This window comes from Aedes aegypti, chromosome 2 (assembly GCF_002204515.2).
Source record: "Aedes aegypti strain LVP_AGWG chromosome 2, AaegL5.0 Primary Assembly, whole genome shotgun sequence".
NCBI lineage: Eukaryota > Metazoa > Arthropoda > Insecta > Diptera > Culicidae > Aedes > Aedes aegypti.
Genome location: NC_035108.1, coordinates 124540079 through 124554608, shown reverse-complemented (window position 1 = coordinate 124554608; position 14530 = coordinate 124540079). Strand labels below are relative to the sequence as shown.

The 14530-nt window shown below is 36.0% G+C and overlaps 1 protein-coding gene across 2 annotated transcripts in view; it reads left to right on the top strand.

Moving 5' to 3' along the window:
* LOC5575138 (ecdysone-induced protein 78C) overlaps positions 1 to 14530 on the top strand; it is a 132324-nt gene that overhangs the window by 41582 nt on the left and 76212 nt on the right. The gene's annotated exons all lie outside the window — the stretch shown is intronic.

Below are 14530 nucleotides of genomic sequence, written 5' to 3'. Positions count from 1 at the left end.
CAAGCCCAATGAAAAGATTTCAATTTGTCAAACAAAAGTTACATATATCAATATTTTCAAACTACGAGTTTCCTTCGAAAATCATTTAGACATCGAGAATAATAACTATGTGGTGAATGCTTTTGAAACTTCAACGATCTGGTTGAAATCTTCACTTTTTTTCTATCTTTATTTACGATATTTTCAGCCCAGTACTAGTTTATCTCGGGACAACGGCTTCATTTCCCTTCCGAAGGAAGTCGTCACTATAACTTTGTATGTCATAAGTGACTATCTCGGGGATGGGATTCGATCCCAGGTCCTCGGCGTGTGTTCTATCCACAACACTAGGTCCGTCCTCCATAGATCGGTAAATTTTTATATCTCAAGTGGTAAATTTTTATATCTGCCTACACGGTATGTGTAGGAAGATTGACACATAAGAATTAACTGCACAACACAGAAGATTATTTCATGCGACGTCATAAGGAACCGAATCCTATTCTTGGCACTTTTGATTCACTTCGGCAGAGGGGTTTTTTCACGAAACGGCCTACTTTCCTGCACTGAAGTATGCAGTGCGGGAACAGTCATTACGTGTCTGAAACCAGTGCTGTAATGATTCATTACGCAACTGTTTGGAGTTGCGTAATGAATCATTACACAACAGTTTTTCAGAAATTGTCAAATGATGGTGAATGCATTCCGATATTATTTCTGATACCCTCAAGTGGTCTTCTATGAAATTGCAAAAAATGTTGTACGTAACTCGTTACAGAACTCGATTTTTACAGCACTCGTCGTAATTATCCTACTCGGCAAGCCTCGTAGAATAAATTTACGACTCGTGCTGTAAAAATCAACATTCTGCAACTTGTTTCGTAAACTACTATTACGCAGAGAGGTGATTTTTACAGCACGAGTCGCAAATTTTTCCAACGAGGCTTGCTGAGTTTGTTAATAGGGTCCTAAAGCCCTGTCCCAATTTTAGTACCAAACGCTTGAGTTTAGGCCAGAAACACATGTATACTGAATCTATAAATGATTTTCGTTAGTTTAAGTTGAAAAACATTTTTTTATGTTTTTTAGAGATTTTGTCATACCCCTTGATATAAACTCAAATTTTGAGTATATTTTGTTCTCCGTATTCCTTCCGAAATGCAGATATAGTAACAACCCCTGTGTTAAAACTAAAACCCCTGTGGTATTTTTGTTGACAAAGTGAATGTCAAACATGATCGAAAGTGTTAAGGTTCATATTTGGAATTATTATTTTAAATCATAGTTTAAATATGTTATAGCGGTTATTTGAACTGAAAAAAATGCTAAAGTGGTTGCAAGAGCATGCTCTTTTGTATTATCAAATAAAAACGGGAATTCATTCAAAATTTTAGGACCCAATTACGACGAGTGCTGTGAAAATCGAGCTCTGCAGCTTACAATTTCGTAGAAGACCACTTGATGGTATCAGAAATCATATCGGAGTGCGTTCATCATTATTTTGCATGTTTTGAAAATTATTGGGTAATGATTAATTACGTGACTCAAAACAGTTGAATGAACAAGCTTTTCTTTATGAACCATTACGTAACTGAAAACAGTTGCATAATGACTATAACGGCACTGCATACTTCAATGCAGGAAAGCAGGTCATTTCATGACAAAATGGCGTGAGAAAAATCGGCCTATTACGATGATAAATTGCAAAAAAAATGTTACAATCATGTCCATGGTCATAATACTGTATCACAGCCTACCTGATTGAAAAAAATATCGAGTCGCTTTAAGGTGAAGATGAATCGAAGCCAAACTTCAAATTTTCAAGAGCACAAATCTGGAGAACCAAATACTCGTTTGAGCTGAAAACTTAATCGATTGGTAACCACCAGCTGGTGACCAATCGATCAAGTTTTCAACTTAAACCGATGTTGGTTTCTCCAGATTTGTGCTCTTGAAAATTTGAAATTTGGCTTCGATTCATATTCACTTTAACGGATTGATGCCATGTGAATTCTCTTGAGATATGATTGTGCTCCTAAAAATGAACTGACTTAACGGTATTTACCGTAATTGCAAAAAATGTTGTATGCAACTCGTTCCAAAACTCGACTTTTTCAGCACTTGTTGTTTTTATCCAACTCGACAAGCCATTTCGGATAATTGTACAACTCGTGCTGAAAAAAACATCACAATGCAACTTTTTGCTTAAATAACTATTTTTTTCATTAGAACTGGTATTGAATAGGTTCATCAAAAATTCAAAAGTATACATACTTCTCAACAAGAATCCCCAAAATAAAGCTTTTTGGTCAGGAACTCTTTTGTTAAAAGTTCAAATGAACTAGCTGTAACAAATTTGAGATGGGAACGTGCGAGGTAGCCCATTCCCTCTTCCTCAATGCCATTTTATTGTATGGAAATTTTAAAATTTTGCATAGATTGCTAAATTTTGTTAGACTCTAGGTAAGACCCCTTCCCTTTCCCTTCGAAACACCTAATTAATGTTATTTTCTGTCTCCCGTGAAATGTCGAGTTTCACTAAAAAAAAAGAAAAAAAAGGTAATGATTTCTTTTGCCAAAACTATGACGGAATCAATAGTTGTATCGAAAACAAAATTAACTCGATCATGCTCCGTCCCGTTGCCTCATCGTGAGGAACTTGAGCAAAATCTAGAGCAAGGTATCTTGAAGAGAGGTAAATCAATCTGTTAGGTTGCTCATTCCGCCATTTTCGAACATTAAGTGACAGCTGGCGACTTTGTTTTGGTCTTGGTTGAAAGGGCATCGTATCGTAAGTATTTATTCTCTACTACATAGTTCACTTACCAGGCAAAACTATTATCTAGTTTGCATTCCACATTACCAATTTCGTCCATGATTCACGTATTTTAACTGCAAAGTATTCATAGCTAGTTTTTTATACTTGTGTAAGGGTAGTTTATATTGGAAAAGAAACCACAACAGGAAGGCCTACAAATCCGCGAGAAAATGTTCACTCAACTGCCGTTTTTTGCGATAAACAAACCCTAACAACACCATACAAGGAGAAAATGAAGTACTCAAAAGTGAGTTCATTCCACTCAATTCGGGGGGTTCGTGCGTTAACCTAATTTTGAGTTGATGGGGTAGAAGTTGTTTTCATTTGTAGTCATGCGAAAAAATACCTACTGGTAAGTTGTTTTCACTCAACCGGCAGAATAAATAACTCAACATTCAGTATTATACCACTTACTCAAATTTGAGGTAACGCACAAAGGTTCAGTTTTTGGGTTGTTTTACGTCTTTGGATGCACAGCCGAATGACGTGAATGAATGTCACATTTCAACTACCATAGCGTCTGATTCGGGAAATGCCGATCATAGTGCCATCGGCCTGGGCCTTCCTTAGCGGAGTGTTTAGAGTCCGCGGCTACAAAGCAACGGCATGCTGAAGGTGTCTGGGTTCAATTCCCGGTCGGTCCAGGATCTTTTCGTAAAGGAAATTTCCTTGACTTCCCTGGGTATACACACTCCCAAAAAATCATGCGATTTTACGTCTTTTGGATGCACATAAAAGAAACGAGCCAAATGACGTAAATTTGTGTTGAATTTTTAATACATTAGCGTCTGATTCGAGAAATTTCGTTCACAGTGGCATCGTTTTCGTGTCCTTAAACATGTAAAATCACATTTTTTGGTTCAATACATCATCAAGCACACGTTTTTGAGTCGTTCCATCACTTACATCATATGTCATTCAGTCATAACATGAATTATGTCCACATTAATTTCACACTCCGAAAAAATCATGTGATTTTACGTCTTCTGGATGCACATAAAAGAAGTGAGCTGAATGATGTGATTTTTTTGTCACATTTTAAATACGATGATGTCTGATTTGGGAAATGTCAATCATCTTGACATTGTTTTCAAGTCCTTCATCATGTAAAATTACATTTTCCGTTCAATACATCTTTCAGAATACATACATATACGAATGCGAAAATGGCAACTTTGACAAAGAAAGCTCTCAGTTAATAACTGTGGAAGTGCTAATAAGAACACTAAGCTGAGAAGGCGGCTCTGTCCCAGTGGGGACGTTAATGCCAAAAAGAAGAGAGAGTGCCATCATTTTCGCGTCCATTAACGTGTAAAATTACATTTTTTGTTCAATATATCTTCAAGGACACATTTTTGTGTCGTTTTATCATTCACATCATGTGTCATCCAGTCATATAATGAATTACGTCCACAGTAATTTCCATTATTTTTAAGAGTGTTCGCTTTCTAACAACAAAAGAAGGAGTGGATAAAACAGGAAGAGAAAATTAACTCAAAAATAAATTAAAAAATACTCAAGTAAAGGTTTTTTATTTTCTCCGTGTGGAAACCGTAGTTTAAAACAGTGTACACAAACCAGGTCAAAGTACAAAAACGAAACCAATTACCAATTAATACGACCACTTCCCATTTGTTCGTTTTGGCAAAGGCCTACTATTACATCGTTAAGTTGGATTGCAACAGGGCATTTTGTTGCTATATCCTGGCCGTGTTGCAAGTTCATAAAATAGAGTTTTCGCCAAAAGTTTGAAAATTTGTTATCAAATCTTTTTGTTTTAAATCTATTTACATTCAATGATAAGTTTACCAAATGTGCTCAGCATTGCTAAATTAAATAAAAATACTCGATTAAGAAATGTATAATGGAAATTGTGTCAAATTTCTCTAAATAAGAACTAGCGTCTTCTATTAGATGAATGAAGCGTGCAAGAAACAACGAAATTATGTGCCTTGATGTTTTAATTTGTTCACAAGATTTGCAAAAAAAGTTATTGGTAGCACTGGCTTTTGTATGGTCAAGGTAATCGACTGAAAAACAACGGGGCAGTCTTAGTTGAACTGTCACGTCCTGTCCTAGACACAAACAAGCCAGGCAGCCAGCTCGCCAGCTGTCACGTCCACCTTCCCCGAAAATTACTTCACCCCGCACCCACTGACTGCCTAAATTGATGTACCTTCCTTTAAGATACCTTGATCTAGATTGCTGAGCAAAGTGTACTGTAATCTGTCAAACTTGGGTAACGATTTTAGTACTTTGAGCTTCACTACAGCGTCCTTATTCCGATTTTGGTCTAAATGTGATGGGTTTTATCATTTCATCCCCCGATCCAATCAGAACTGTATCAAAAGAAGACATTCATGATGTGCTGCGCATCGTGATTGCAACAGAGAGCAATAAGCTAGAGATACCCTCAATTTTATTAAAATTCAATCCCTGCTCTAAAGTATTAATTGAACTAATCACAACCTCAAGTTGTCAATAAGTCGTGGCCAGGGCAACTCTCGACTGTTAAAGAATGAAAACATTGATTGAATATAAGACAGTAATGTGTATTGATTCAAAATAATTCAAATAAGTTAAAATTATAAGAATTCAAAAACATCACTATTTTGTAAGTTGATAAAAACGGAATAATTTGCTGAAAAAATTGGAACGTCACAAAAACAGAGCATACCTGTATTTTTGTCAGGCTGCTTAATCTAAGGACTGTTCCTTTTATGAACTGGACCTTGGTTATGCTAAATCTTTCCATTTATTAATGAAATCGTAATCAGTTTTCTTTGTATCGTTCAACTACTATTATACGATGTTATTAAAAAAAAGAACTAACAAAATGCTTTTGGTTGAAGAACTAAATATATTTATTCCAATACTTCATAGGCGAAGCTGTTCTTCAAAGTTAAACATTATTTTTCGCATAACAAAAAACCTCATTTTTATGAACAAACTTAATGTTGGTATCTAAATATTGTACCTTATTTGTGTAAAGTTTAATTATTTTGGTAGTTTTTAACTATCACAACATCGTATGATATTTGTCTAACGGTGTACGGATAGCTGATTGCGATTTCATGGATAAATTAAAAAAGACATAGCATGCACAAGGTGTTTATTTTATAAATGAACAGTCGTTAAAAGCACAGAGTTTGACTTCTGAATTACGCCTTTACTATAATTAATTCAAAACTTTAAAATACCTAACCCTCTAATACCCAAATTTTTATTTTCGATTTAAGTATTATTTTTCGTTATCTAAAATCGTTCTTAACACGTTTTGGGCATTTATTTATTTTTATTCACAAATTTTTAAATTTTGGTTTTTGATTTTTATAATTTTTATTTTTGAACATCCCTAGCTTTTTTCATTTTTTCTTGAAGCCTTTTCTAGTTGTTGATTTTTGGCAATAATAAAATTTAAATTGTTACGGTATTTTTAAAAATATTAAATTTTTAATTTTTTTTCGGAGCGTATTTTATTTTCCGTGTAATTAACGGAAAAACAGGTTTGAAATGATTTTAATACCACCAGTCTCTTCGTTTGTGATAGGTTAATCGTAGAAAAATATAAAAGGTAAGATTTTTTATATTACACGTTAAATGAAGCCCAGGCATTTGTGGGTTATATAAGAATGCAATTTTTCAAACAATTTCTAAAAATACAAAAAAGTTTCAAAAGTCATAAAAAACTTTTCTTATATGCGTGTAATGAGTCAAGGTGTAAGCCAAAAATAAAATCATTTTGATTTCCGAGCTACGAAAAATTACACAAAATTCCAAAGTGTACCCCGTCTAAAGGCGGGGTTGGGTATTAGAGGGTTAAATTATTACAATAACTGTAATATTGGATGCCTACAGATATTTCCCGTTTTCTCCTACCACAATATCTGTCATTCTACGGACATTAAGCTCATGAAAAGAAGAAAGAAAAACACCATTTATGCAGTAAAAATGTTTAGATGAGAAATGTTGTTTCGATCTTTTTATGGGAAGGGTCATTCTGATCGATGGTTTCCCACTAATCATGTTTATATACTATTCCGAGAAAATTGTTAGCCAACGTTAAGTAACATTCTCAACCATTGGATTCTGAATTGGGCATCCTTAGACCACTGAAGAAGTGCATCGGATACGCCCAGGCAACCTATGAATAATTCTTGCTGATTTTTCCTGAAAAGAGACCAATGTAGACTTACGCTTACCGTGGTGTCGATCAATGTCAATAGCGATCGTTTGATATTCGCGTGTAACCGTGGATGACAGCACTACCACCGGGCGTGATATTTGTATATTTATTCCACTACATATACCGGACAGCAGATCTACTGAATTGAATCAAGGTAAGAATATTCCTTCCATTTCCTTCTGGCAGTTGAAATAGGTCAAAGTCCTCGGGAGATTCACGTTTCATCGAGTTTTGTTTTCTTCTTTCTCCTACCATAGCTGTTGCGAAAGAAACGTACTTGCAGCAGAAAAGTCATTAAAATAAAGCCAACCGGGAAAAACTAACATACAAGCGAGGGCAAAACCAAGTTAATTATTGGTTCGATCGATGCAAACCGATAGCACGAACAAAACAGCCCTCCAGATATCTGGAGTGGCTTTTTATTTCGCTCCCGGTGGAGAAGGTTCTTCACCCGGCGATATGAACCATGTTATGCTTTTCTAAGCCTTTGGAACGCTCGATCGTCTTGAGCGAAGAAATGAGCGATGATCGCAAATCTTGAACTTGCCCCGGGACCTTTCTCAAACTATTGCCAGCAAGGAGAGTAATGATTCTATTGAGACCAGTGCTTCCCAATCTTGATGAGACTTACACACTATTGGGATCGTACAGAATTTGGTTTTCATTTTCTTATAAATCATTGCAAAATATGTTTTGCCATGAAGGTCTAAGTCCAATGTCCAAAAAATTATCATAATCAATAGTTTTGATTTAAATTTAAGCTCCTTTGCATCTATAGTAGCACTACAAAGAGAAACTTTTTTTTTAATTAAACTAAATAAAGATAAAATTAAGAACCTTTTTACATCTATCGAAAACTAGGCTATAAATCGTTCCAAGGGGGTGATTTGTCCCACTTTGAGAATCACTGATCTAGACCGAGAAATTAAACATGACGCATGCGGTATCCACCCATCGACAAGCGTTAGACGATTTGAAATGTTAGGCAGACATGCCTTTTCAAAAGATGATTAATTTTACGAATTTCGCAAACACAAGAGAATAATCCCCATGTACCTACCTGCAGATTACAGAGCAAATCACATCGTCTTACAGTTTTATATTTTTCCCACTAATGTTGCTCCAAATCTATTTTTGCGCAGCATCCCCACACCCTTCTTCTTCGGTACCATTTTTTTATAATCCGAAGTGCTGGGAATGACTGATCGCGAGCTCTCAGAAGAAGGCTGATGACCTGTTTGTGGGCCAAAGGCTCGCCAGCTTGCACACTTCTTGGTCAGGCTCTATCGTGTTATGTTGTGGCTGGCTGAGCCGATGCGATGATCATTTGCTGTGAGGCCTTTTTCCCATACTATTGCTCCGGTGGTACCGTTATAAATCTATGAGTCTATTAATAAGTATAATTTAGCATTCTATATCGTCTTCCAAATATGACTGACATAGACAACGAACGTTGATCCAAATGGTGGCATCCGCCAAAGAAGGATGAATTAGCGTAAAGGAAAATAGGTGAGCGGCGATTATATCATTGCTCGTGTGGATGGAACTGGACAGCTTGATTTTAGCAGAGTGTGATGAGTGGTTTTGAGTTACGTGTCAGATGATAGGATGGGATTATGTTTTCCGTTAAACCTCTTTTCCTTTGATAGTAATTGGGAAGAAGTATATAGTCTTAGTATAGTTTTGAACTAAACTGCTAGGTACTCAGTACCTACACTCCCGCGCAAAAGTTTGGGTTCACCCCCTAAAAAACATAGAAAAGTGTTTTGTTCATAGCTCTGTGATTACACGTCCAATTGATTTTTTTTTCCAAAATCATTATTTGAATTTTGTATACTGAATTTTTACTTAAAATTGCGACATTTTTCAAAAACCACACTGAAAAAACATTTCTAGTTTCCTCGGCATAAGATCGACCAAAATTTTACATCAGTGTGCCATTAGACTCGTAATCTTATATTCTTTGACGAGCGCTCACGAAATTTTGGCGGTAAAATCTGAAAGCTATTCAAAATCAATGAAACAGTCATTCAAGTCATCGTGTAAAAGTTTGGGTTCACCTCTCAGTATGATGCTAATCGTGTAATAGATTAGGATCACCTGAGCCACACGCAAATCATTTTTGTCAATATCTCTGATATTTTTCAACCGATTTCAATAATTCATCCCTTTTTCAATCGCAAGTGATGGCGTGTGCATGATTGGTTTGAGATTTAACAGATTTTTCGTTTCTTAAGTAAGTTCAGGTGAACCCAAACTTTTGCACGATGACTTGAATGACTGTTTCATCGATTTTGAATAGTTTTCAGTTTTTTCGCCAAAATTTCGTGAGCGCTCGTCATAAAGTATAAGATTACGAGTCTAATGACACACTGATTTAAGATTTTGGTCAATCTAATGCTGAGGAAATAAAAAATGATTTTTCTGTGTGTTTTTTTTTTAAATGTCACAACTTTAAGTAAAAATTTAGAATACGTACGGTCCACGGGCCTTCCTTAGCTGAGTGGTTAGCGTCCACGGCTACAAAGCAAAGCCATGCTGAAGGTGTCTGGGTTCGATTCCCGGTCGGTCCAGGATTTTTTCGTAATGGAAATTTTTTCGACTTCGCTAGGCATAGAGTAGCATCGTACCTTCCACGTGATAAACAAATGCAAAAATGGCTTGTGCAGCTACTCGCGATTTTAAAGGCACTAATCTGCTGAAACAATGAATTTACAAAGTAGATCTTCTTATTTTAAGCTTTCTGCTAGTGCACAAAGCTAAAATAGAAATTGCACTGTAGTATGATGCTTCTTTCACAAGATTTGTGCCTTCAAAGTTTTGGTACATCATTGAATTTTTCCAAGCTGTTTCACCTTAACTGGCTCCCACGTAGACCGTATATACCACTGCGTCCACGCTAGACCATGCTGGAAGGGTGTATGGGTTGAGGGAAAGGCATGGCAGAGAGGTTTGCTCTTTGGTTAGCAGACTGTCTATGTATCAAGCGTAAGGAAAGGCTTGCTATAATGATTATACGGTAAAGCATAGGGAAACGGTTTCTTGACCGTTTCTGGTTCTAGATGAGTGTGATAGATAGAGATTGGAAGATAAAGGCAAGTGAAAGATACGAGTACAAAGTACGAGGAAAGAGACGGGCCTGAGATTGAACCCATGACCTTCTGAATATGAAGCGGTAGCCATTAGACCACCAGCCCCGTCATTTTATCTCAGAGATTCCTCTAGGTACCGTAAAATCGGGTGTAATTGATCAGAAGGGTGAAATTGATCATCGTATCACACGATTTTATTTATTCGTAATGGAGTACAAATATCAATGAAAGCTGCAGTAAATGAACGTTGCTTGTCGTAACTATTGTAGAATTGTGTGTTGTGAAGTTTTTTTGCGTTAAAGAATGTTTATTACTATGAAAATAACGTAAAATTTCAAAATCATGCACGGGGCAGTATTGACAAACAGCTATGAACTTCTATTTATACGCAAGGATTTGAACATGGTATAATCCTGAAAGTTTGTGAGGATGCTTGAGATATATCCCCAAACCAGATTTGATCACCAAAACTCGTACCAATTAGCTCATATGGTTGAAATAATTGAATTTCTGTTAGATATCATTGAATTTCTTAGGAAATTGCATACATTTAGGCAATTTGCGCGTAATTCTTGAAATTTAACTATTAGTTATTTATATAAATATTGCATTGTTAAGAATTTTACAAGCATATTCGGATTCAGGGAGCTCAAATTTATCATATAGAGTTGTTTTGGAAACTAACAAAAATGGCATTGACAAGTGATCAATCTCACCCCGAAATGAGATCCTCTGATTTTTTATTTTAGAGGTATTTGTTAACACTAAAATGACATTTGTTAGAAAATTTCGGCGCATAAGTCGATGAGGCTCACCTTCGTACTTGTTTTCCTGCATTTAGTTGTTTGGCATTGTTAACATTATAGAAAACAGACTATAAAACCGTGAAAAATGATCAATTTCACCCAAAATCACGGTATTTATCTGATAATTCAAAGATTCCTGCAGGAATCGCTCAAAGGATTTTTCCAGGGAAGCCTACAAGTAATATTACGTGCGTACACAGAAAGAAAAATCCATGTAAATTTCAGCGTAAAATCATGCACATAAAGGGAATGCCAGATTTGTCACAAATTTACATGACACATCGTGTAAAATTACATCAACGTCATGTAAATTTATGCGAATTATCGTGTAACCGGTTAGAGCCCATGCTACATTACACGATGTATAGCGGAAACTTACATGATTTTATTGTAATTTAACACGATATGACGAGTAAATTTGCGACACATCTGGCATTCCCTCCATGTGCATGATTTTACGCTGAAATTTACATGAATTTTTCTTTCTGTGTATACGCTGATTCTAAATATCTGAGTATTCTCCACAAAAACTTTTGAGATTCTGTTAGGATAGTTTTCATCAGTAATTACTTCAGGGATTCCTAACTAAAACTATTTAGGAAAAACCAGCTCGGCTTCTACCATGATTGCTGAAGGATTTTGTCCACGATTTTCTCTAGAGGTTGATCCATGGATTCCATGAGAAATACATTCAGGGGTTCCTCCATTTATTTCATAAGCAATTTCCTTAGAGAATTAATCCAGCAATTCCTTCGAAAGATTTTCGAGTAAATATTGTCCCCGACCTCGTTTAGGATTTCATGCAGGAATCACCGCAGATATTTTACCAGCAAAATCACCAGAAACGCTTCTAGTAATTCCTTAAATTATCTCTACAGCAATTACACCAGAGATTTATTTTTAAATAAGATTTTAATTTGGGATTTCTTCAGTAGTTATTCCACCAGCTGTTTTTTTTTAGAGTTGGCCAAGATTTTATCCAGGGTCTAGGATTTACTCCAGTGATCTTTCCAGGAGGTTTTTCATAGACCTTAACACGTATTGCCCCAGGAGTTCCTTCTAATACTACTTTAGGAGTTGCTACCAAAATTTCATCATTATTCGTTTAAGGAATTTCTCAAATAATTACAAAAAGAATTCCTTGAGTGATTGTTGCAGTTCTTTGTGAAATATTTGAAAGTAAATAAATAAGCTCATTACGCGTAGTAGAGATGGATTAAATATGGGTGAAATTATGAAAAAAATCCACGTGCTCGGCTGGGATTTGAACTCAGGATTCTTGTATGCTAGACGTGCGCTTTACCAACTAAGCTACCGAGCCACTTGGTGACCCAATGACTGAGTTGGTTACAATTTTAGAATTCAAATCCGCACAGACCATGCAGACCTCTTTCATAACACACATCCATCCATCTCATGTCTACTACACACGCGCGCAGAGCGAAACTGTTTTCGTATCATACCTACATCGCTTCCACAACAACTGTGTTGTCGAAGAGTAAAGACGCGGGAAGGCTATCAACGTGTCGTTCTCACTCAAGTGACGACATGACTACTACAGAGAGGCAGTAACACTCTAATATAAATTGACGCTTATATTGGGCTGTTCGGTAATTCAACCCGCATGGTTATTGCTGGACTAGCCCCATTCATTGAATCTATGTGCAACTTCGATTATCTTGGACAATCACGAGTAGCAGCTACAACCTATACGGTCTGGATTGGAGTTAGTCTTGAAAGTACCTGGGAATCTGAAAAATCCTTAGAGCAACTTAAAGAATTCCTATAATTACTACAATCACATTACAAGTTTTCCAGGTGGTAATTCATGGGTTTTTCGATTTGGAACCAGTAGCGTAGCTAGGGAGGGCTCTTATAGCATTCAGTTCATAGATAGAGGTAGCATTTATTTCAACCTCATAGAACAGTACTTTTTTCAACAGAACATCGTTTTTTTTTTCTTCAAATAAAAACATTGTTCTGTTAATCATCGATCGTCCCTCTATAAATTGATCCGTAGAAAGTCAGGAATAGGTTGGGAAACGTTTTATTATGAGCCATATCCTGAACCAAGCCGGAAAGCCGAAATGGATGTTTGTACACAATTCATATGAATAGATTCTTCTTTTGGTGTTTGAAACAACAATTTTCAATTTGAAACAACAACAACAATAATTTCTGTATTATTCCTGTGATTTCTTCAAGACTTCCACTCGAGATTTTCTATTGATTTCCTGCATAAAACACCAAAAAACCACTGTTCACTTAACTAAGGATTGCTGAATCCATTGCCATTTTCAAAAATATCATAACACGTCTAGTTTCCGAGATATTGGCAGTTGAAAATGCTAAATTTGACCATTTCAGCCAACTTGCATGCAAGTTTGCCAACTTGTTTGTCAAATTATTTGCTTAATTTGACGCAGAATTAAAACTTCATGTGTATAACAATACTTATCAACAAAGTTCATAATATCACAGACAAACAGACGTCACACTCTCATCATTGTCCATCGACCACCTTTTTAACGGTCGATTCAAAAATATGGTAGGTGGCCAATCCGCCACCCGCAGCGCTCGCATCGTTTTTGTTCGCGTTTGACGTTTACACACTACCGCCATCTGTTGGCCCGTTGGCCAAATACACTAGTTCTAGCATTGGGCGTACATGTCCTCGTGACTATGATTTGTATCGAGATTTGTTCTAAGTGTTACGTCTGTTTGTCTGTGATAATATGTTTGATGGTTAAGAAAAGTATTGTATTTTGCCATATAAGAGAAATGGAGAATTTTGTATGGAGACTATTAGTGTGTTGAAAAAATCGATTTAATCGAAATTTGACCATGCAATTCCAACCAAGTTATATCTGATACGAAAGTTAAACGACTATTCTGCATGCTTCACGAATTAGATCACGAAAGTTTATGATAAATTATTCTTTAAAGTTCATGTCAACATCAATGAAACCAGTATTTTAAACTACTTTGGCGACTTGTAGCTAAAAGTTGTGACGTGCTGGAACAATTCTGAGAACGGCATCAGATGTAGCAGCCCCAAATTTATTAGAGACACATAATTTGAATCCTTGAGACACGCAAAAATGTCACTTTTGTTGCACTGTGAAATCCTGCGGGAAATTATGCAGGGTTTCGTTTTGTAAATTCTCCAATAACACATTTTAAAAGGTCCGTAGATCTTTGAAAAATTTCTCTTTTGTATGAATTTATCGTGTATTTCATCAAAGCTATCTATTGGGTTTCGCTTAAGAATGTGTACGGGCTTTTTTCAGGAATTCCTACCATTTTTTCTGAAAAAAAAATCCTAAGCTTCTCCTTGGACAAACTTCTAACGAAATCCTGTAAGCATTCTTTGAGGATTTCTTTGTGAAATTTTCTGAGGGCATGATTGAAAAAAAAAGTCTGGTTGAATTCTTCGACATATCTCGAACGAGAGTCCTGTGGGAATTACCTTAGAAATTTTGTGAACAAATCGTTCATTGAAATCATCGAATTGAAATTGACAAAAAAATTAAACAAATGTAGCATTTTTTGACGTAACAAGGAATTCTTACAGACACTTTTTAGAGATGTCTTGTCAAATTATTTGAAAAATTCATAATGAAACAAGGAATCACTTTCAGCCTCATTT